Source organism: Ruditapes philippinarum, unplaced genomic scaffold (assembly GCF_026571515.1).
Source record: "Ruditapes philippinarum isolate M1 unplaced genomic scaffold, ASM2657151v2 ctg4714_1_1_1_1, whole genome shotgun sequence".
Classification (NCBI taxonomy): Eukaryota; Metazoa; Mollusca; class Bivalvia; order Venerida; family Veneridae; genus Ruditapes; species Ruditapes philippinarum.
Window position 1 is genome coordinate 48,112 of NW_026863768.1, and position 11,649 is coordinate 59,760.

Below are 11,649 nucleotides of genomic sequence, written 5' to 3' on the forward strand. Positions count from 1 at the left end.
GGTGCGTTCGTGCCCAGTTAACACAATTTACGCGGCGACGTCGCCTCAAAAACACAAATTATTGCGCACAGTTTGAGCAGATATACGGTTGATATGATTACCACAGGTGTCAGCAGCAGTAGTTATCGCAGTCTGGAAGCGATTGCGCAGGTGTGTGATCCTAATATAGCAGTCTCGGGCACGTGTCATGACGCCCTGACGTCCACTATGTGGTCGATCTTCTGTACGGCCTGTTGAAAACGTTGGTTAAGGTGTCGAAAAGCACGGGTAGAACATCCAATTTTCATAGCGGCGGCATAAATCGTAATTCCAGCATTCAACGGACTCCACTGAGGTTTTTCGACATGATGGGACTGAAAATATTTTTTCCAGATAAATTTACCATTTGATGTAGGTTAAGACCACTAATCTTTGTGAAAAATTTCACATCATTCGCTTTTCCAGAATATATTTTCAAATTGTAAAAAATGACCCAAAATGAAAAGCGTTTAAACGCTTTTCACTCAAATCGGGCTAAGAAAAGCATAATAATACTATTTTCAATTCGTTTCAATTCATATTTCTTAACTATCTTGCACATATTTTCTGTTTAAAATGTCCCAGCTGATTTAGGTAAGAAATTTAAATGTTATGTTTTTAGGCTTTTAAGCCTCAGTGGAAGTGTCTTTAAGCATGCAATTCGCACGTTCGCGTAAATTTTGCGGACTTTTAGGCATATCAAAAATATATAAAAAAATTTCAACGTCTTTTTCTTTTCGTCTTGAAAGTCTAAAAATTTATAATGAAAAGTTTCACAAAATATACACGAAGCTACTGGTACGTGTATGCACGTATGCACGTGAAAATCGCGGTCAGCTGGTTTCTCCTGCAAAACGAGTGAACTCCGAGTTTACTCCGAATTTATTTTAAAAGACACATATATCGTTCGCCCGAATATATGTAGCTCATTTGACATTTTGATTTTTTAAAAATAACGCTACATCTCCATTTTATCACATAAGAAAGTTATTTTTTGTTCAGTATTTTAGAGCATTATGTTAGTGAAGTAAAGTAAAGTAAACTTGAATAAAAACTAAGATACAGTCAAGCCAAGTAAAGATGAGGTAAGGGAAAGTAAAGTTAAGTATGGTAAAGTAACTGTATTGGAAGGGACAGTAAAGTAAGGTAAAGCAAAAGGGAAGGAGAGGAAAGGGAATGTAAAGGTAAGTTATGGTAGGGAAGGGAAGGGAAATTAATGGAAAGGTTAGGTAAGATAAGGTTAGGTAAAGTAAAGGTAAGTTAAGGAGGAAGGTAAATTAAAATAGAATTAAGGTAAGGAAAGAAAATGGAAAGTAAGGTAAAGTAAAGGCAAGTTAAGGTAAGGTTTAGTAAAGGTAAGGGAGGGGGAAAGTAAAGTAAGGGAAGGTAAGATGAAGGTAGGAAAAGTTAAGACGGAAAAGATTAAGTAAAGGTAAGGTAAGAAAAGGGAAAGTAAAGTAAGGTATAGTAAGATAATGTTTAGGAAAGGGAAGGGAAAGAAAAGGAGGTTAAAGTAAATTAAAGGTAAATAAAGAGATAGGGATGGGGAGGGAAGGGAAGGGAAGGTAAAGTAAAGTAAAGTAAAGTAAAGTAAAGTAAAGTAAAGTAAAGGACAAGTAAAGTAAAGGAAAGATAAGGGAAGGGAAGTAAAATAAGTAAGGATATACATATATGTATTGTTTACAATTATAGTTTAACTCGTAACATTTTGACTTAGTGGAATGAATTTTCCCTGCATTTTGATTTCGGAGCAGTCCATTCACATTCTAAGGGATTTCAATTGCAAAATACAAAAAAATCACCTAACAACAGTATAGAGTCTGGATAGACAAAACATATTTTGGGAAGACTGGCCCTGATTCAATACTGGTGACAAACGACGGATCAACTTTTTGGGTTCCAGTATTTTAAAGGTTGTTAAAATTATTTCATAATACTCAATCATCTCTATATTGTTGAAATTTTGGGGCAGGACAAAGTTGTAAAATGGAGGGCAAAAAAGAATTGTATATAAGGTAAAATAAACTTTTGTAATATTAATCCCTAATTAGTTTTCTTTGTTTAAAGTAACCTGAAAATATTTATACCAGGGGAAAAGTCTGCCTCAATGAAGATTGACTGGTCAAACAAAATTCGAGCCTTCCAGTTATATTACCCTTTCATTCTAAAAATACAAATTCCAGGTCAAAAGGTTTAAGACCTGAAATCAAGTGGGTGTATTATTTGTTTTAATATTTGAGTTATAGAATTTAAGGGTGCTGGCGACAGTATTGACTTCAATAAATACTTTAAGTACAATAAAAATATTTTTGAAATGACATTATTCTGTCTTTTTAAATATGCATGTTAATTGTTTGCTTTTTTTTGGTGGAAAAATCATTTATTTCGTTGTTATGTTGTAATGGATGATAACGAAAGATTCAAACTATTCTACAATTTATTATAAATCATTTAATACAATGTTGTTTTAAGACCAGAGCTCAAGTGAGAAATGACCAGGTACAGAGAGGCATGATCATTATATTATAACATAGCATTAAATGAATATCAAGTAAAGGGAAGTAATCCCTATTAACTGTACAACTTTAAACATGCACAGAGATTCTTGATCTTGAATTCATAACATTTGTGCAAATTATATTTGATGATTTTCACAGTGGGAAGAAAAATTTTTTTATTAAAAAAAAATTAAAATTAAAATTTCACACTTTTAATATTGAAGAGACTACTTGTTTTAAAGATTCCCCCCTCGTGGTACTTCAAATTTCATTTGTACTTCAATTCCGACGACAGGTGTCAACAGGGCTGTTGAAAGCAACTCAAAGCTAAAATTGATAAAATAACTTTGGAGTTTCTAACGACAGTCGTATTAAAAAGAACAAAAAAAACACTTATTTCAGAGTTTTAATTCTTTCAGTTGACATATCACCATGCATCGTCTCTAATTTTTACTTCGTTTTTACAGTATTCTACATGCAAAACATTTGAGTACCTTCGAGTAATAACTGTAATGCAATGTGTAAAAGCAATGACAGTCACTAGCCCGAAGGATAGGTTAAAAATCCAGCGTTCGTAAGGCAGCCTTTAAAAAATCCTTTTTTTCCCAAATTCCTAGTGGCTTCTTTAAGCTGAACTCGACAACGATAATTATGGCATAATGTCTCTTTAGATATATTTATTTCAATATCAATATCTTAACTGTTTTTATTTTAGGATGGTAAAAAAGTCGCTGTTGAGGAAACAAAAAGAGTGGAATATGAGCCACAAAAGGTAGGAATGAAATGTTTTTATGGCAAAAAGGAAATAGATATCTAAATTAATTTAGAAAATCTAGCCTATAATATGAAGAATAACATATGATCATAATACCTAAATGTAGAATAATATGTATTTGCATTACACGTAAATTAAAATTGTTAACGATGTTGTACTTCTTGCATATTGATCAGACAGGCATTATACACCGTTTACACCAGTGCTGGAACAACACCCCCTGTAAGTAAAGGTCACCGTAAATTAATCCGTCATTCCCGCGCGCCTTTTATGAATGAATTGCATTCTTAGAATGACGTCATTTTGCTTTTAAGAATGAAGTTGTAAATTCATACGCTTCTATAAGAAAAAATCTCATATGAAAATATCAGTGTTCGTACTTTCTTTCCGAAATATGATTAAAATATCATATTATGCAAGAGCGCGATACATTGTGGTTCTGATTCCTAGGCTGGCCAAATAAAGTTACTAAACAGTCTTTCGGATAAGACTTAAACCCCGTGTTTAAACACTTGACGCGCTAAAGAAGCAGCAGAAGCTTCTGGAATTTGGGTATCTTTCTGTATCTGTATCTTGCACTATCCTCAAAAATCTAAAATGTCTGGACGCGCCCATATGAGAAGCCGTGTATAAATAAACTCTCACACACACATACACACACATGTGCGCACACACATACACACAACACACACATACACGCACACACGCACGCACGCTCGCGTACACACACAAACAAAACTGTGTACAGTACAAGTTTATGCTAATAGTATTCTCTTTTATGTTATAACATAACACATCTGGATCAGTACTAGACAGGAGCTAAATGTAATCGATAGTTTATCGATTAAGGTCAATTGGACGAAATTTACTCTATATCTATAGAACCTTTTTACGACGCGGTCCGTTGTTATGAAAAAAATTGACCGGGAAGTGGTATTTTCTCGCGCATGCGCAATCTGCGTAGGGCAAAAAAGAACATCGTCCTACATAGAAATGTAGTAGAAGTTCGTAGACAATTCCGAGTTAGTTTAAGAAAAAAATAGAAAATCATATAAAATAGCTTTTAACAGTTAAAGCAAATGGCCAATTTGCCTATTAGAAGGCATGGAAAAGACGATTGTTTAAGAATTCCCCCGTACGACCACGTTATTGTTGTAAAAAAAGTGTGACAATATATACATTGTTATGTTGTATGGATGATAACAAGATTCAAACTATTCTACTATTTATTATAACCATTTAATACATGTTGTTAAGACCAGAGCTCAAGTGAAAATGACTCAGGTATCAGAGAAAGGCATGACAATATTTAATAACATAGCATTAAAATGAATATCAAGTAAAGGGAAGTAAATCCTATTAACTATAAACTAACATGTAAAGAGTTTATCTAATCTTTGATTATCATAAACCCATCTCCCTTTGTTTTTGAAAATTGAGAAGCTTCATAAACATTTTGGTCCGCTATAAATGTAATTTATTTCTGAAGAAAAGCATTAAGCCAATAAAAATAATGTCCATGTCAAAGACTGACATCAATTAAAATCAATTTGAGATAAACACATTTAAATTATTATGAATAAATTTGTCCTTACGAAAAATGCTTTCATTACTGTCAATATAAACTTTTTTGTACTTTTTCTTGTTTAAAAAAAGCACAATAAACACTACTGCAATTTATGCCTATTTGTTCAATTGTGTATATATCATTTTAATTTACAACACAAGACTGAAAATTATCTTTTTTTGGTTTTTAACCTTTGCCCCCCAAGAAGAGTTACATAAGCTTCTTGGATAAAATGTTTTGGCCCAATTTTTGAGAGTTATTTGTTGATGCAGGGACTTTGAGTGAATTAAAGGGTCAGATTAAATCACTCTTGCACTGGCATGGCTGGTGAGGTTTAACTGGTGTGAAAGTTTACCCTGGGAATCTTGCTGTGTCTTGATTACTACAAATGGCCCCTGTGTAAAATTGACGTTAAATCAGTGTTTAATTAGGGAAGGGTCATTATCTTTGGCAGGTAATAATCCTTCATTAGATGTTGCCTGTTTTCTGATATATTGACCAAAACCATCAGGTGTTTTCTACAGAATAGGAACGACTGTCCTAATTTTTCTTTGAAATGAACGGGATTCCCCAAAGATTTTTCCCTGCTTGAATTCCTAAAAAATTTTCTTCCTAATGTTAAAAATGGTTTTAAGGGGGGCCTTTGATATTTTATCAAATTTTCTTTTGGGAAATGCATTTTTTTGTTTTTCCAAGAAAGTGACCTTTATTTCTTAAAATCTGTTTGTTTGGGGTGTTAAATTCCCTTTTCAAAGACATAGGTATAAATTCCTTAAATTTTTTCTTTCCCATTAAATTTCAGTGGGAGAATAACCTAAATGCTTAGCGGGGGGTAGCAACGTAAATTTCTAAAATTTGCTATCAAAGAGGGTTCTGTCCCATCTTTGAATTGGGCAATTTTTTTTGAAGGCAATGCTTTTTTTACTTTCTTACGCAATGATTTCAACTAAGCCCAAATTACTTTGGGGATAATTGAGGTGGATGACCTTACATGCTTTATTGTCCCATTTAGTTGTGAATTCTTTAAATTTTTGTGATGTGTAATAACTAGCACCATCTGAAACTATTTTTCCTGGGGAATACCATGTCTTGAAAACCAAGTTCTCATTAACTTAATAATAGTGCTACTGTTTGTATTTTTAATCATGTCAACTTCAAAATAGTTGCTCATATAGTCGCATACTAACAAGTAGTCTTGGTTTATCTAATGTAAATGCATCAGTACCTATTACCTGCCATGGGTATTTAGGGATTTCATGTGAAACCAAGGGTTCCTTTGAATTTGACCTTTGATGCTCTGCACATACAGAAACACTGTTGCACTTTCTGCACTATGTCTTTGCTAATGTTAGGCCAAAACATAGAAATTTGTGCCCTGCGGAAGCTACGTTCTGACCTGGGTGACCTTTATGTAGCAAATTTAACATTTCAGATCTTTAGACACTTAGGAATAATCAAATCTTTGACCTTTGTAGATGATATTATCTACAACAGTGAGTTCATCTCTATAATTCCAGTATTCTAGAACTTGAGGATTGCAATCTTTGCGTTTTTCAGGCCAGCCTTGAAGAATGATTTGTTTCAAGGTCATGAGTGTTGGATCTGACTCAGTTTTTGAACCTTACTTCACGTAAGTTTTTGATCTGTGTATGGCAAGTTTTTTGTTATGAAGTGAACATGCATATTGGGTATTTTCGGAAATTTCTGGATAAGTATCTGGCAAATATTTCCGAGACAATGTGTCAGCAACGGGTATTTGAGTGCCTGCTTTGTGCTGCAACTCAAAATCATAACCATGTAACGCTAATAAGAGCCTTTGTAATCTTGCCGGGGCACTGTATAGGGATTTTTCTTAACAACGCTGATCAAGGGTAAATGATCGGTTTTCTACAGTTATGTGCCTACCGTAGATATATTGTCTGAACTTTGTCATGCCAAATACTATGGCAAGAAGTTCTTTCTCAAATCATGGCCCATGACCCTTTCTGAGTTGGTCAAGGATTTGCTTGCAAAGGCTATAGGTTTTCCATCTTGCATTAAAGTAGAAGCACAGCCATACTGAGAACTGTCAGACTGAAGTACTAGTGCCTTATTTTGGATCAAATAAGATAACACTGGGCCTGGACACTCAGTAAGTATGTCTTTGACTTTTCTGAAATGCTCGGAACTTGAGGAGCATCCCAGTGAAAAATGGACATCTTTCTTTAATATTTCTGAGAGAGGATGAAATGATCTCGGACAAGTTTTGGGGCATATCTAGATAGATAAGTTATCATGCCAAGTATTGTCTTAAGCTCAGACTTGTCTTTAGGCGCTTCCATCTCTTGGATAAGCCCTACATTTTTCGGGGTCTGGTTTCAATCCATCAGCTGAGAGGAATGTGACCAAAATACTTAACCTCCCAGAAGACGCAAACAACAAGTTTGTCTTCGTTTAACCAAAATGCCCTTTTGGCGGCACCTATCAAGTAAGTTTCTTAAGTTTATGTCATGCTCTTTCTCGAGTTGAGCCATAAACAAAGAATGTCATCTACAATGACACTACAACCAAGTAAAGCCTTCTAAAGCACTCATGCCATCTTTTGCTGGAAAAAGATCTTGGCTGCATTTCAGTCCCCATGGGAACATCTTAGATTTACCTATAACGACCTTGAGGGGTGTTGAATGTAGTTTTAGGAATTATGAATGAATTTATCATCTAGAACAACGGACCCAGTCCTGATTTTGCAGTCAAGTTTTGTGAAAATTTTTGCAGACTTTAACCTGCGGCAAAATATTCATCTAAAAAGGTTTTTTGTAGGATAATGTTTGGCCTATGGATTGCCTTATTGAAAGGTTCTTTAAGGGTCAATTACAAAATTCTAATTTATCAGAAATGTGGCTTATTTGACTACGACCTACTATTCACCCAATTTTGTTGGTGTGGGTGACCTTGGAATGAAAATTCCCCAAGCCTTTTCCATAGGCATCAAGTTTTCCATTTTAAAAACCTTGTCTTACTGAAGAGCTACAGGAACGCGGTCGGGGAAAGGAATGAAAATTACTGGAGAATACTTGGATTCTACTTTGATCGAACAAGCAAACCAGGTTAAAATTTTCCCAAAGCCATGAAAAACTTCAAGGAAAAGTCACGGCTAAAGACAGAATTTTTATTCATTTTGCTCATTCTGGTCTACGGACATTAAAATCTGAATTAAAATTGAAGTCAAGGCATGATTGTAAACCTAGGATTGAGGGTTTGTTTGTTCTCACAACATAAAAAAATTCTACAACAAGTTTTGTGCATTTCTTCTTGTAAAGCTGCATGGGAGATCTACTACTCCTAGAACCTTAAAAATTTCAGTGCCTGAGTAAAGCAGTGGAGTTTGGACAGTTGGCTTCTTTAAGGGGGTATTGACCTTGAGGGATTTTGAAATCTGCCTCAGAAAGGATGTTACAGCATGCCCCTGTGGTCAAGTTTAAACTGTTTAAAATGACCTTTAGAGCCCACCTGTAAATCAACAAATACCTTGTCCCTTTGAATGTGAATCAACTGCACCAATACAAAATTCACTGTCACTGTTACTGTCACTGTTATTGTTTCCGGTTTCAATTTCATGCACTTTTTTGTTTGACCTACACACAACTGCATAGTGATTCCATTTATGGCAGTTCTTGCATAGTTTTTTCCTCTTGCCAGACATCGATCTTTGCTGTGATGTGACTGTCCACAATTTCCACATTTTGTTATATGTTGGTTTTGTCTAACTCTTGAATGGTGATTGTGTTTCTTTCCAGTCTCGTTTTTGGTGTTTTGACGTGGAATGACGTTTATGATGAATGTCATCAATGTTTTTGGAATTAGTCATATCACGTAGTTGAGCCTGTGCGTATTCATGTGACTGTGATATCCTGACTGCTTTTTCAAAAGAGTCAATGCTTCGCCTTCCGTGATTAATTTTTTTCACGAACTTTTTCCGACGTAATTCCAAATAACTATCTGATCTCGTATGGGACATCATCTCTGTACCCCTGCATCAAAAGCGGCAATCAATTTGCTAATGTTTTTTAGACGTGTGATGAATTTTTTTCTATCGTACTGTTTCCCCCCTGTTTTTCATTGTGAAATTTGTATCTAACTAAATACAGGATTTGATTTTTTGGTTGTAGATGTTTTTGAATTGCCATCCGAAAATTGTCCTTTTATTGATTTTCCCCTTTGCGAGCTTCAGTTAATGTAAGAGTTATATCTGGCGGCCTCTATCACCAATCCAAAGTAATAAGTAAGTAACTTGTACTTCTTTCTTTTTCTCTTAATGCGCCACTAAATATAAGTTCTGCATGCTGCCTGAACTTTTTTGAACTCCTCCATAGGGTTCTGACTGTTCCCAGTTCATTGTTGGTAATGGGTACACCATTTAAATCCATTGTAGAGCTGTAGAATTAATTGATTTCTCTGAAGAAAGTTAAATGTTTGTGATGCGCACAATTTAATTTCTTTCCAGAATGCTTGTTAAATCCGATTCCAAATATTTTTTTTATTAAATTCCTTTTATTGCAATATTATTCCTTTAGTTTACTTCTGACACCATGTTATGTTGTATGGATGATAACAAGATTCAAACTATTCTACTATTTATTATAACCATTTAATACATGTTGTTAAGACCAGAGCTCAAGTGAGAATGACTCAGGTATCAGAGAGGCATGATCATATATATAACATAGCATTAATGAATATCAAGTAAAGGGAAGTAATCCTATTAACTATACAACTAAACATGTAAAGAGTTATCTAATCTTGATATCATAACATACATAATATATATCTATTGGCAAGTAAAGAAGTCAGTTTATTATATATTTTTTTTATTTTTTCATATCAAAACTAAAGAAGTTTTATAATGAGGTTCATTATCATTGTGAAAAGTCTTAACACGTAAAAATGCATTTTTAGAGTTCAGTTATAATTGTATCCTTTATCCTACTTGACTTTGCTGCCAAACAGAATTTTTTTATCACAAATATATTTCAATATTTTTTTTCTCAAAATCTTGAAAAGTTAAGATTGCAAGTGAAATAACACATATTTTACCCGGTTCCTAATATAAAACATATAAATGCACGTCACATTTTTTTGTATCTTCACAAAATTAATGAACTGATTAATGAATTGATAAGATTGGTATAAATAAAAGTTACTTAAATTACGATTTTCATAATTTTACGTGATCATTTTTAATGATACGGCCATAAGTTTATAAAGATTTGTTAAGTCCATTTGTTAAAAATAGATTTCATGGAAAGAATTTGGTACAAGGATAATTCAAAATATTACCATACATGACCACACCTGTAAAAATTTAAAATAAAAAATGGATTTCACGGATAAACTTAATACATGGAAAATTTCGAAATGTTTCTATAAATCGCCATATCCATTGACATTTAATGGTAATTTGTTAACAATATATTTCACGGACAAACTTTATATAAGAAAATTTCAAAATATTATCATACTATAGTCAGGTATGTAATATACATACCTGCTATAGTTAAACTTCATTCGCTCGAACTCATCGCCTAGTCCCGGCAAAATTTTCTAATTGTTACAATACATGTATTTGAATTAATCGATAAAGGTACAAATTTAGACAACACCGTAATAAAATAGCCAAACTTATACTATAAATATATTACATAATTGATGCTTTCATAACTAGAAAGTAATAAGGAGGTTATGGATATTTTGTTCCATAAAAACTGTGGGAATTATCTCTAATTTGTTTTGTGTGTGTGACACTTTTACAACTTTATACAAGTTTTTGTTGTCTGTGTTTGGGCCGGAGTCCTTTATGTACAAATAAAAATATTGTTGTTGTATTTTTCTGTTGTTGAAAAAATGCTTATTTTCTTATCACGTTTGCAGAATTCAGGAAAGAAACACAAACAAGTAAAAGAAGCAGATGAAGGTAAATTATTTCAATTTGCCTATATGGTCACATTTAGCGTTCTATGAAGTATATATGTTTTATTGATGTCGTGTATATAAATGATTTATATATTGTATTAGGTATTCGAAAATTTATATTAAAAAAATTCGCATCATATTGTATAAATGGTTTATCATATCATAAACACCATTTTAAGCATAGAATTGTATTTTTATTAGTTAAGGATAGGATCAAATGGATTTAAATTTAGAATAATTTGATTTTGTTCTTACTTTTCGCGTTTCAAGTGATGCAGTTATTTAATAACATTCTAACACGACCCGCATTTTTTCCCTATTGAACATAGAACAACCGAAGCTGTTTGACGTTCTATATTTAGACATGTGACAATCATTATACACGTGACGTAACCACTAAAAATGTGACGTGCTGAAAATAAGTACGGAAACAAATCAGACCCAATTTAGCTTAATATCAGGTACGGCAGCATTAATTTGTTTATGTCGTTTAGAATCGAAATAATATATATCCAAATCAATGATTTTATCGCTGGATAACACCACTGTTTGTCGTTCTGACGCGCATCATTATACATCACTCGGCTACGCCCTCGTGATATAATTCCTCGCATCCGAAATCATAACAGTGATGTTATTGGACGATAAAATCACTGTTTGGGATAATTTATTTCTTAAATAAAATTAGAAGACTTGTTAGAATTTTAGCTCTTACGCGAAACTTATCATGGGTTTGAATAATCAGTGCAACTATTTATTGTTTTCCAGATCATAAAGAAAAAAGGAGACACCGCAGAAAAGATGCCTGATAAAGGATGAACGTCAGTTTCGACAATTTGACA

General features: G+C 33.5%; 1 long non-coding RNA gene across 1 annotated transcript; it reads left to right on the plus strand.

Moving 5' to 3' along the window:
- The first annotated feature begins 2,013 nt into the window (after nt 1-2,013).
- LOC132723277 (uncharacterized) lies at nt 2,014-10,877 on the plus strand. The gene is made up of 3 exons (XR_009624721.1): nt 2,014-2,033; nt 3,232-3,288; nt 10,766-10,877. It is a non-coding gene; the product is annotated as an uncharacterized LOC132723277 (long non-coding RNA).
- Nucleotides 10,878-11,649: the final 772 nt, after the last annotated feature.